The sequence below is a fragment of the Neoarius graeffei genome, chromosome 6, assembly GCF_027579695.1.
Source record: "Neoarius graeffei isolate fNeoGra1 chromosome 6, fNeoGra1.pri, whole genome shotgun sequence".
In the NCBI taxonomy this organism is placed as follows: Eukaryota; Metazoa; Chordata; class Actinopteri; order Siluriformes; family Ariidae; genus Neoarius; species Neoarius graeffei.
Window position 1 is genome coordinate 54,514,755 of NC_083574.1, and position 13,356 is coordinate 54,528,110.

The 13,356-nt window shown below is 45.2% G+C and overlaps 1 protein-coding gene across 2 annotated transcripts in view; it reads right to left on the reverse strand.

The window, feature by feature from the left end:
* megf11 (multiple EGF-like-domains 11) overlaps positions 1 to 13,356 on the reverse strand; it is a 189,174-nt gene that overhangs the window by 6,638 nt on the left and 169,180 nt on the right. The gene's annotated exons all lie outside the window — the stretch shown is intronic.

The window sequence follows — 13,356 nt, forward strand, 5'->3', positions numbered from 1 at the left end:
CTATGCATACTACTGTACTAGACACTATGTAAAAACAATACTATTTAGTACTGTGAAGTTTTTGTTTAACCTTAATCGCAGTGTCTAGGGCATACTACAACAACTGCTTCATGGTCCATCTGCAACATCCTAGAGGAGTCTTGTTAAAATTCAGGGGAGAGAATTGCATTACACACTCTAGCATACAGCCATGTACGTTATCTGCAGCTAAAGCAGAGGGAGGGTGAAAGTGCTGAGCACAGAAGTGTAGGTGTGCATTCCAAACAATTGGTTATCGAATAGCTTGTGGCTATACTGATTTATCCAAAAACTGTGGACACAATAGAAACATTATCGGTAAGAGGGAATCCAATAGACACAGAGTGGTGCCAAGAACACATTTATAAACAATTTCAATTCCAGGAAATTGATAACAAGGCTGTTGATAAAAGACACATATATTCTGTTAGTACAAAAACAGATACACTGCAAAAAATTGAAAACTGAATTTGAGGAGCAAATTACTTAATACTAGTGAAATTATTTTTTGCTGCATGGACAGATGTTTTTACTTGGTAAGACATCTTAGACTAAGTTAGTTGCAATCTAGAACTAGGTTTAATAATCTCAGATTTGGTGTCTTGTATTCTTCTGATCGTAAATGCTAGATCGGTTCAACTGTTTTCAAGATATTTTCAGTTGCTAAGATATCATGTTTCGCAGTGTGATTATTACTGGTCAAGTAAGCAAGGGCTTTCAGGGTCAGCAGTCAAACTCTTGAAAGCTTCTTCCATGCAGGTTGATCCAGTCTCACCTACTGCAGGATTCCTTTGTTAGCCTGTTTACAACAGATCTGAGGCAACACTGGGCCTAGGAGATCAATTTAAGGAGGGGTGTGTGTGTGTGCATGCGTGCGCGCACGTGTGTGTGTGTGTGTGTATGTGTGTGTCTGTCTGTCTGTCTTTCTGGAACCTGAGGTTGTGATGAGGGTAAGGATCAGATTAATTGCAGGCACAAACAGGCAGCTGAGAGATGGGAAAGAGCTCATGGCCTTAAGTGGTTGCTTTGGGCTGTCAGAACCATGAGGGTCTTGATGTAACTGACTACCGTAGAGACCAAGCACCAGAAAGCTAAAGGCAGGCTTGGAGTACTCAAGTCCAGGACTCAGACTCAAGTCTGACTCGTGCTCTAATTTTAATGCCTTGTGACTTGACTTGGACTTGAGCACTGATGACTCGGACTTGGACTCGGACTCATGCATTAACTGCATTCGGACTCGTAAGTTGGAGATGAGGACTCGGATTTTTTTCTTTATTTTTGTAACATGCCATAATAATTTGGCATAAAATATTTATGTCTACATTAATTTTTGTACAAATTTCATGCAAGAGTGTGACACCTGCGCGCCTTAGCATGTGCATCAGATAGACTCTCGGGCGCGCTCTGGACAGCGTGTGCGCCATACACTACCGTTCAAAAGTTTGGGGTCACCCAGACAATTTTGTGTTTTCCATGAAAAGTCACACTTTTATTTACCACCATAAGTTGTAAAATGAATAGAAAATATAGTCAAGACATTTTTCTGGCCATTTTGAGCATTTAATCAACCCCACAAATGTGATGCTCCAGAAACTCAATCTGCTCAAAGGAAGGTCAGTTTTATAGCTTCTCTAAAGAGCTCAACTGTTTTCAGCTGTGCTAACATGATTGTACAAGGGTTTTCTAATCATCCATTAGCCTTCTGAGGCAATGAGCAAACACATTGTACCATTAGAACACTGGAGTGAGAGTTGCTGGAAATGGGCTTCTATACACCTGTGGAGATATTGCACCAAAAACCACACATTTGCAGCTAGAATAGTCATTTAGCACATTAGCAATGTATAGAGTGTATTTCTGATTAGTTTAAAGTGATCTTCATTGAAAAGAACAGTGCTTTTCTTTCAAAAATAAGGACATTTCAAAGTGACCCCAAACTTTTGAACGGTAGTGTAAATGGTTTCACAGAAAGGCAGCAACAGCCACCGTCAAATTAGGCATAACAGACACTCGCTGGCCGTGCTGTGAAAATTGAGCATGTAGACGCTCATTTAAGTTTCCAAATCTGTCACTGCTTCACTCTTGAATATTTTCTATCGTGAATACTATCATTAAAAAGCTTATAATATCTGCTTTCCAAAGACATTTATCTCGTTAACATCTGTTCAGTACTTGGGAATAACGGGAGGTTGCAGCTGGTTACAACAGAGTTCACTCTCTGCTTGCGGGATGTCGGGAAACTGCTGGTGCTTTTTGAGTCATGGGAAAGCGGTCAGGCTCTCTCTCTTCTGATCAGTTTCTGACTGGATTACTCATGAATATCAGTCAGATATGGATGTTAATAATAAAATAATAATAATAAGTTACATTTATATAGCGCCTTTCTCAAACTCAAGGTCGCTTTACATAGGTCAGAGACCCCCCCCCCCAAAAAAAAAAGAGTTGCTAAAGAATGGTGAGTTTATGTACTGGTGGAGAAATGTTCATGAAACAGAAAGGTTTTGAGATGAGATTTGAAGAAAAGAAGAGAAGAGCAGTCATGGATGGGTTGCGGAAGGGAATTCCAGAGCTTGGGGGCCGTGGCACTGAAGGACCTGCCACCCAGGGTAGAGAGTCTAGTGCGAGGTACAAGGAGATTATAGCTAGAGGATCTGAGAGAGCAGGATGGAGTATAAGGGGTCAGGAGATCACAGATGTAAGAAGAAGCAAGGTTATGGAGAGTTTTGAAGGTGAGTAGTATGATTTTATATTTAATTCTGGACAGAACAGGTAGCCAGTGAAGCTGAGAAAGAATGGGGGTGATATGAGCAGATGGTTTGGTATGGGTGAGGAGTCTTGCTGCAGAGTTCTGAATGTATTGTAATCTTTGAAGGGATTTACAGTGGTGCTTGAAAGTTTGTGAACCCTTTAGAATTTTCTATATTTCTGCATAAATATGACCTAAAACATCATCAGATTTTCACACAAGTCCTAAAAGTAGATAAAGAGAACCCAGTTAAACAAATGAGACAAAAATATTATACTTGGTCATTTATTTATTGAGGAAAATGATCCGATATTACATATCTGTGAGTGGCAAAAGTATGTGAACCTTTGCTTTCAGTATCTGGTGTGACCCCCTTGTGCAGCAATAACTGCAACTAAACGTTTGCGGTAACTGTTGATCAGTCCTGCACACCGGCTTGGAGGAATTTTAGCCCGTTCCTCCGTACAGAACAGCTTCAACTCTGGGATGTTGGTGGGTTTCCTCACATGAACTGCTTGCTTCAGGTCCTTCCACAACATTTCGATTGGATTAAGGTCAGGACTTTGACTTGGCCATTCCAAAACATTAACTTTATTCTTCTTTAACCATTCTTTGGTAGAACGACTTGTGTGCTTAGGGTCGTTGTCTTGCTGCATGACCCACCTTCTCTTGAGATTCAGTTCATGGACAGATGTCCTGACATTTTCCTTTAGAATTCTCTGGCATGATTCAGAATTCATTGTTCCATCAATGATGGCAAGCCGTCCTGGCCCAGATGCAGCAAAGCAGGCCCAAACCATGATACTACCACCACCATGTTTCACAGATGGGATAAGGTTCTTATGCTGGAATGCAGTGTTTTCCTTTCTCCAAACAGAACACTTCTCATTTAAACCAAAAAGTTCTATTTTGGTCTCATCCGTCCACAAAACATTTTTCCAATAGCCTTCTGGCTTGTCCACGGGATCTTTAGCAAACTGCAGATGAGCAGCAATGTTCTTTTTGGAGAGCAGTGGCTTTCTCCTTGCAACCCTGCCATGCACACCATTGTTGTTCAGTGTTCTCCTGATGGTGGACTCATGAACATTAACATTAGCCAATGTGAGAGAGGCCTTCAGTTGCTTAGAAGTTACCCTGGGGTGCTTTGTGACCTTGCAGACTATTACACGCCTTGCTCTTGGAGTGATCTTTGTTGGTCAACCACTCTTGGGGAGGGTAACAATGGTCTTGAATTTCCTCCATTTGTATACAATCTGTCTTACTGTGGATTGGTGGAATCCAAACTCTTTAGAGATGATTTTGTAACCTTTTCCAGCCTGATGAGCATCAACAACGCTTTTTCTGAGGTCCTCAGAAATCTCCTTTGTTCGTGCCATGATACACTTCCACAAACATGTGTTGTGAAGATCAGACTTTGATAGATCCCTGTTCTTTAAATAAAACAGAGTGCCCACTCAAAACCTCATTGTCATCCCACTGATTGAAAACACCTGACTCTAATTTCACCTTCAAATTAACTGCTAATCCTAGTGGTTCACATACTTTTGCCACTCACATAAGTAATATTGGATCATTTTCCTCAGTAAATAAAATGACCAAGTATAATATTTTTGTCTCATTTGTTTAACTGGGTTCGCTTTATCTACTTTTAGGACTTGTGTGAAAATCTGATGATGTTTTAGGTCATATTTATGCAGAAATATAGAAAATTCTAAAGGGTTCACAAACTTTCAAGCACCACTGTAGTAGGGAGGCCAATGAGAAGGGAGTTACAATAATCTAGGCGGGACATAATGAAGGAGTGGACCAAAGTTTGAACATCACTAGTGGAAAGAAAGGGGCGAAGGCGGGTAATGTTCTGGAGGTGAAAGTCTTGGTGAGGGACTTAATGTGGGGATCAAAGTTGAGTGAGGGGTCGAGCAATATTCCAAGGTTTCGAATAACAGGTGAAGATTTAACAAGTGCACGGTTGATGTTAAGACTGAAACTGGAGGATTTGGACAATGAAGATTTGGAGCCAATAAGCATGATTTCTGTTTTATCTGTGTTAAGTTTTAGAAAATTATTCTGCATCTACAACTTTAGGTCTGATAGACAGTCATTGAGGGAACTGGGAGGGGGGTCAGTGGGGGAGGATGTAGTGAGATATAATTGGATGTCATCAGTGTAGCAATGGAAGTTAAGACCATGGTTACGAATAATTTGGCCAAGGGGCAGGATGTATATAAGGAAAAGGAGGGGCCCAAGAACAGACCCCTGGGGGACACCACGAGTAATAGGGGACATGGAGGACTTATGTAGACCCAGTGTGACAAAGCTATGTTCTGTAGCTCTCACTGTTTCTGATGAAGTATTCAGCACAATTTTCCGTCAGCTAGTTTTGATGTTATGATTCACAGGAGACTTTGAAGTGAGTTTTCATAGCTTTACAGACTTATTTTTTCAAATCAAACTGATTCATGTAAATAAATAACTATTTTAGAATATAACTGTAGTTGTTTTGATGAAAAATATTGAGATCTTTGCGGTCAGAATGAGATTTTGAAAAACCGGAAGTCAGAAACATGAGCATCAATTTCAATTCAGTTTATTGGAATTGTTTATTGGATGTGGCTCACACAGTTTTTTCGAGGTTAGCCTTGAAAGCTGTGAATAGTAATTGAAATAAACACTAATAGGCCCTACTTTTGAGAAATACACAGGCTTACAGAGCACAGAGTTTATTATAAATATTCTTTTATCAGGCTACTTTTTTATTTTGATAGAGAATGGTAGATGTGAATGACATTCAATGCTTATTTATGCATATTTTATAATTAACACTGATTTCTCCTTCTTTGTGATGTATGAATTAGAGTTAAGATCAGCTTTATATTACACAAATAAAGCCATTTGGTGAAACTTTGAAGAAGAGTGTACCAATTTAACGTTTTTACCTAATTACCATAATTAATACTAATTTGCATAATATGTTTTTACTAATTTTTAAACTTTGCATTCAGTATACAACCATTTGCCTGCCAATTTCTATGTAAATATCTTGGGGGGGGGGGGGGGGGGGGGGGGGGAGTTATTAAGAAAAAACATTTGATCTAATTTGTTAATGAGGCCCATTTTGGACCATGTTATCCTAATACAGTGCTGAGCGTAAATGAGTACACCCCCTTTGAAAAGTAACATTTTAAACAATATCTCAATGAACACAAACAATTTCCAAAATGTTGACAAGACAAAGTTTAATATAACATCTGTTTAACTTATAACATGAAAGTAAGGTTAATAAAATAACTTAGATTACACATTTTTCAGTTTTACTCAGATTAGGGTGGTGCAAAAATGAGTACACCCCACAACAAAAACTACTACATTTAGTACTTTGTATGGCCTCCATGATTTTTAATGACAGCACCAAGTCTTCTAGGCATGGAATGAACAAGTTGGCGACATTTTGCAACATCAATCTTTTTCCATTCTTCAACAATGACCTCTTTTAGTGACTGGATGCTGGATGGAGAGTGATGCTCAACTTGTCTCTTCAGAATTCCCCAAAGAAAATAATTTCTTTACACCACAAAGTTGAAGGCTACAAGAAGATCAGCAAAGCTTTACTTATCAGTCAGAATACTGTAGCAAAAGTGGTACAAAAATTTAAGAAAGATGGAACTGCAACCGTCTCACAGAGACGTCCAGGTCGTCCACGGAAGTTAACACCTCGACAGGAGCGTCTTCTGATGAGAAGGGTTGAATAAAATCGGCATGCGAGTTCACTGTAGTTATCTAAAGAAGTAGAAAGCCAAACTGGGGTGACTATTTCCCGTGACACAATACGGCGTACACTGCAGAGGAATGGCATGCATGGATGCCGTCCACGAAAGAAGCCTCTCCTAAAGCCCAGGCACAAAAAAGCCCGCACAGAGTTTGCCAGGGCCCATGCTGACAAAGATGAAGACTACTGGGACTCTATACTCTGGAGTGATGAGACAAAGATAAATGTTTTTGGAACTGATGGCTTCAAAACTGTATGGCGTTGCAAAGGTGAGGAATACTGTGGCAGCGGGGGCATGGCCAATCAGCAGTCTGTGAATGGAGGGCGGGGTCAGGGAAGGTAAGTGGCTAGGTCATTACACCTGATGGCAATTTGTGTGTGTGTGTGTGTTTGTTGCAGGGATGGAGTATAAAGGGAGGGGGAGAGGAGAGAAGAGGAATTCGCTCCCCAACCACAACACGTGTGCGTGCGTGCGTGAATGAATGAGTGAAAGAAAGCTGAAAAGCCTAATAAAGTGCGTGTGTGTAAACACAAACTCTCGCCTGCCGTGCTTCTCTGCTCCACCCACATCGGGGATTACTACAGTGGTGCCGAAACCTGGGACGCACAGAAGGGAACCACCCCATGGAGTCCTCCCCATTCAAAGAGCTCATCCTTGCCCTTGCTTCCGCCCAGCAGAACCAGCATCAAGAGCTGATCACCCTCTGGAAGGAGCAGCAGCAGCGCTTCGAAGCCTTGATGCTGGCCCAGCAGGAAGATCGCCAGGCGTTCCGGCACCGGCTCACATCAGCAGGGCCGCCGGCCACCGCTGCCGCCACCCTCACGAAGATGGGACCGCAGGACGATCCGGAAGCGTTCCTCGCTCTCTTTGAGCAAGCAGCCGAGGCGTGGGGGTGGCCGCTGGAGCAGTGCGCGGCGCGCCTCCTCCCGCTCCTGACTGGCGAGGCGCAGCTCGCAGCGCAGCAACTCCCTGCTGACAGCCGGCTGGTCTATGCAGACCTGAGGAAAGCCATCCTGCAGCGGCTCGGCCGCTCCCCGGAGCAACACCGTCAGCGCTTCCGGACACTGACACTGGAGGAGGTCGGCCGGCCGTTTGCATTCGGCCAGCAACTCCGGGACGTCTGCCGGCGGTGGCTGAGGGCGGAAGACCGCGACGCTGAGGAGATCATCGATCTAGTGGCACTGGAGCAGTTCATCTCTCAACTTCCGGAAGGAACGGCGGAATGGGTCCAGTGTCACCGCCCGGCATCGCTGGAACGAGCCATCGAGCAGGCGGAGGGCCATCTGGAGGCGGCTCCAATGGCAGGCAGACGAGGCGTCTCCCCTCGATTCTCTTCTCTCTCTTCCCCCCCCTCCCCCTTGTCCCCCTCCCCACCCTGTTCCCCTACCACAGAGGCGGTGGCTGGCTCCTCCCCAGCCGGCCCATCGCACCCGTGGTGTCCTCCCATCTCCCTCTTCTGTGTCTGTGTTGTCTCCCCCTCAGGTGAGTGACACCCATAACACCAGTGCAGAGGGAAAGCCTGGGCCGGTGTGCTGGCGCGGCGGGGAATCGGAGCGTCTCCCGAGTCAGAGCCCCGCAAGGGAGGTGGGGGCTGTCATCCGGATCCCCGACGCGCCAGAAACTGCCCCCGATCGGGCCGGAACGTATCGTGTACCGGTGAGTATTCAAGGGGATACATATCACGCTTTGGTGGATTTCGGTTGCAATCAGACCTCAATTCACCAACGCCTGGAGAGCGAGTGAAGCAGAGGGATAAAGAGAAGACGAGGCACATACTTGAGCAAAATGACAAAAAGGCGTATGAGGAGGCGCAGAAGAGACTGAAGATGGCTGAAGAAGATCAGAAGAAAATGCTGCCTGAGCTGCGGAAATGCTCACAGCGTGAATACCTGGCCAAACGTGAGCAGGAGAAGCTGGAGGACCTGGAGGCAGAGATTGTAGATGAGGAGTACCTTTTCTCTGGTGATAGTCTCACTGAGCAGGAGAGGAAAGACCTGGAATACAAGAAAAAGGTGGTTCAGGATGAACTCAAGGCCATGCTCGAAATGGGCATAATCGAGGAGTCCCACAGTGACTGGAGCAGCCCAGCGGTCCTGGTTCCCAAGACTGATGGGTCGGTCCGGTTCTGTGTGGATTATAGAAAGGTCAACGTGGTGTCTAAATTTGACACGCACCCAATGCCTCGCATTGATGAGTTGCTTGATCGGTTAGGCGCTGCTCGCTTTTATTCGACACTGGATCTAACCAAGGGATATTGGCAGATCCCCTTGACTCCTCTATCCCGAGAGAAAACGGCCTTTTCCACACCGTTTGGTTTACACCAATTTGTCACGCTCCCCTTTGGGTTGTTTGGGGCGCCCGCTACGTTCCAGCGGCTTATGGACAGGGTCCTCTGCCCTCATGCTGCCTACGCGGCCGCCTATCTAGATGACATAATAATCTACAGTCATGATTGGCCGCAGCACTTGGAACACCTGAGGGCTGTTCTAAAGTCGCTAAGGCGAGCGGGCCTCACAGCTAACCCAAAAAAGTGTGCAATTGGGCGGGTGGAAGTATGGTATCTGGGGTTGCACTTGGGTCATGGGCAGGTGCGTCCCCAAATTAACAAGACTGCAGCGATTGCGGCCTGCCCGAGGCCCAAGACCAAAAAGGAGGTGAGGCAGTTCTTGGGGCTGGCCGGCTATTATCGTAGGTTTATACCTAACTATTCGGACGTCACCAGCCCGCTAACCGACCTCACTAAAAAGGGGGCTCCAGATCCAGTCCAGTGGATGGAGCAATGCCAACAGGCCTTCTCTGAGGTAAAAGCTGCACTGTGTGGGGGGCCACTTTTACACTCCCCTGACTTCTCTCTCCCCTTTATTTTGCAGACTGATGCATTGGATAGGGGGCTGGGGGCCATTCTGTCCCAGGAGGTGGAGGGTGAGGAGCGCCCGGTGCTGTACATCAGCCGAAAGCTGTCGGTGCGCAAAAGCAAGTACAGCACAATTGAAAAGGAGTGTCTCGCCATCAAGTGGGCGGTCTTCACCCTCCGATACTACCTGCTGGGACGCCCTTTCACTCTCTGTTTGGACCAAACGCCCCTCCAGTGGCTCCACCGCATGAAGGATGCCAATGCGCGGATCACCCGTTGGTATCTCGCTCTCCAGCCATTTAAGTTCGAGGTGATCCACAGGCCGGGGGCACAGATGGTGGCGGCGGACTTCCTGTCCCGTCGGGGGGGAGTCGGCTTCAGGCCGGATGGCTCCCCGGCCTGAGTCGGGCAGTGGGGGTATGTGGCAGCGGGGGCGTGGCCAAGCAGCAGTCTGTGAATGGAGGGCGGGGTCAGGGAAGGTAAGTGGCTAGGTCATTACACCTGATGGCAATTTGTGTGTGTGTGTGTGTGTGTGTGTGTGTGTGTGTGTGTGTGTGTGTGTGTGTGTGTGTGTTTGTTGCAGGGATGGAGTATAAAGGGAGGGGGAGAGGAGAGAAGAATTCACTCCCCGACCACAACACGTGTGCGTGCGTGCGTGCGTGAATGAATGAGTGAAAGAAAGCTGAAAAGCCGAATAAAGTGCGTGTGTGTAAACACAAACTCTCGCCTGCCGTGCTTCTGTGCTCCACTCACATCGGGGATTACTACAAATACAAAGAAAACTGCATGGTGCCTACAGTGAAACATGGTGGTGGCAGTGTCCTTATGTGGGGCTGCATGAGTGCTGCTGGTGTCGGGCAGCTGCATTTCATTGATGGCATCATGAATTCACAGATGTATTGCTCTATACCAGGGGTGTCAAACTCAAATTCACAGGGGGCCAAAATTAAGAACTGGGACTAAGTCGCGGGCCAAACTCAATATTTATTGAATAATTAATTTTTTATTGAATAAAACACTGTAAACAAACAAGAAATAAAATGTGAAATAAAACAAATGCATTTCTGTTTATACCAAAGAAATCCAACAGACTACCTACATTTAATTAAAAAAAAACTTATATATATATTTTTTTGCAGGCCAACAACCAAAATTATAATAAGTGCCTTCAATGAAAATCATTCAACTATTAACAGTTCATGGAAAACCAATCTTTGCTATACGGTCTGACATGGGCTACTCGCATTGGTTCGAGCCAGATACTTGGCTTCTCTTCTTAGATGCGAGCATATCAATGTCTGGGGTTAAGCTCTGAGCTGAGGAAATCCTCAGAATTGAGTGAAGGTGCTCATCTGAGAGGCAACTCCTGAGTGGCGTTTTGTTCATCTTCATCAAAGAGAACAGTTGCTCGCACAGATATGTGCTGCCGAACATAGAGAGCGTTTGAGCAGCTTGCTCACGAAGTCGTGGCATTGTTTCGGGGAGGAAATGTGGAAACTCTGCGGCACCCACAGTGTCATACTTTGACTTGAGCACGTCACTACATTGGAGTTCAATCAATTCCATTTGAATGTTGGTTGGTGAGCTTTCGATGTCAACCGTAAACGGATTATTGAGCAGTTGGAATCTGTATTTCTGGGCTTCAAAATCGGCAAATCGTTGGGTAAACTCAGCGCTGAGTAAGCTCAGTTTTTCAGCAAACTGTGCGGTTGGCACCATGGCAGGCGAGATCTGGTGTTGTATTGCTTGGCAGCACAGAAAGTGGCCCATATTTCTGCTCAGCAGCTGAGTTTCCCACAGGCGCAACTTGGTCCTGAAAGCCTTGACAGCAGCGTACATATCTGTGATGATGTGGCCACGCCCCTGAAGCTGCAGGTTGAGCGCATCAAGGTGTTTCAGGATGTCACACAAAAATGCCAGCTCACACAGAAATTTTTTGTCCCTGAGGCCTGTGGTGTCTTTTCCTTTGCTCTCCAAAAACTGGCAGATTTCCTCATGCAGCTCAAGAAACCTGTTCAAAACTTTCCCTCGACTTAGCCATCTCACGTCAGTGTGGTAGGGCACGTCTGTGTATTCAGAGCCAATTTCATCAAGGAAGGACTTGAATTGACGATGATTCAGTCCTTTGGCCCTTATGAGGTTCACCACGCTCGTCACGGTGCTCAACACATGCTCCATTCGCATGCTTTTCCCGCACAACGCTTCCTGGTGTATGATGCGGTGGTACACAGTAAGCTCACCTGCTGCATGCTCCTGCATTCTCTCCCTAACCCGGCCCACCAGTCCGCTCCTCTGTCCGCACATCGCTGGCGCACCATCTGTGGTCAGTGACACGAGTTTCTCCCAAGATAGCCCCATTTCATTAACACACTTGGCCACTTCTTCAAAAATGTCCTTCCCCGTGGTTGTGCTGTGCATTGACTTTATTCCCAAAAGTTCCTCTGTAACGCACAGATTAGAGTCCACTCCACGGACGAAGATTGACAGGTGCGCAGTGTCACTTATGTCACTGCTCTCATCCACAGCAAGGGAATATGCCACGAAGTCTTTCCCCTTTTCCACCAGCTGCTCTTGCAGGTTGGTGGCGAGCTCACATGTACGCTCAGCTATGGTGTTTCTGCTGAGGCTTATGTTTTGAAACGCTTGTTTTTTTTCTGGGCACACGATATTGCACACTTTCACCATGCAGTTTTTAACAAACTCTCCCTCTGTAAAGGGTCGGGCTGATATAGCGATGTCTTGTGCAACAGTAAAACTAGCTTTGACAGCAGCATCGCTTCGTGACTTTGCTTGGATAAACATAGTTTGTCTTGAAAGCAGACTTGTTTTCAACTCCTCTACCTTTTGTAGTTTGAGTTTTGCATCCAGGTTCTTGTATTTGTCTTCATGTTTAGTTTCGTAGTGCCTTCTTAAATTGTACTCTTTAGTGACAGCCACGGTAAATCCACACACCAAGCAAGCAGGTTTGTCCTTGAATAATATGAACATGTAATCATTCTCCCACCTATCTTGAAAAGTCCGATTATCAATCTTTTGCTTCGCCATTTTCGAGGAAAGTTTGTCTGGTTGCATGGATACAAATTTGTTTGTGAACAGAAAAGGCAGCAATAACAATGCAAGGCATTTTGGGATTTGGAGTGTTATCGGCATGATACGCTGAATGTATAGTATGTAGCGCCGATGCAGCGATGGGCCGCGCTACTGATGTGCTGAATAGAACACTGGTGCGCCAGCTCCAATACAGATGCGCTGTATATAATACGCGGCGGGCCAGCTATAATACGGATCTGTTTATGACCTCGCGGGCCAAATTTAAGTACCTCGCGGGCCAAAATTGGCCCGCGGGCCTGAGTTTGACACCCCTGCTCTATACTGAAAGAGAAGATGCTACCATCACTCCATGCCCTTGGTTCTCGTGCACTTTTCCAACATGACAATAATCCTAAACACACATCTAAGGCCACTGTTGGATTTCTGAAGAAGAACAGGGTGAAAGTGATTCAGTGGCCAAGTATGTCTCCTGATCTGAACCCAATCGAACACCTATGGGGAATTCTGAAGAGACAAGTTGAGCATCACTCTCCATCCAGCATCCAGTCACTAAAAGAGGTCATTGTTGAAGAATGGAAAAAGATTGATGTTGCAAAATGTCACCAACTTGTTCATTCCATGCCTAGAAGACTTGGTGCAGTCATTAAAAATCATGGAGGCCATACAAAGTACTAGATGTAGTAGTTTTTGTTGTGGGGTGTACTCATTTTTGCACCACCCTAATTTGAGTAAAACTGAAAAAAAAAACCATGTAATCTAAGTTATATTATTAACCTTACTTTCACATTATAAGTTAAACAGATGTTATATTAAACTTTGTCTTGTTAACATTTTGGAAATTGTTTGTGTTCATTGAGATATTGTTTAAAATGTTACTTTTCAAAGGGGGTGGACTCATTTACGCTCAGCACTGTACATAA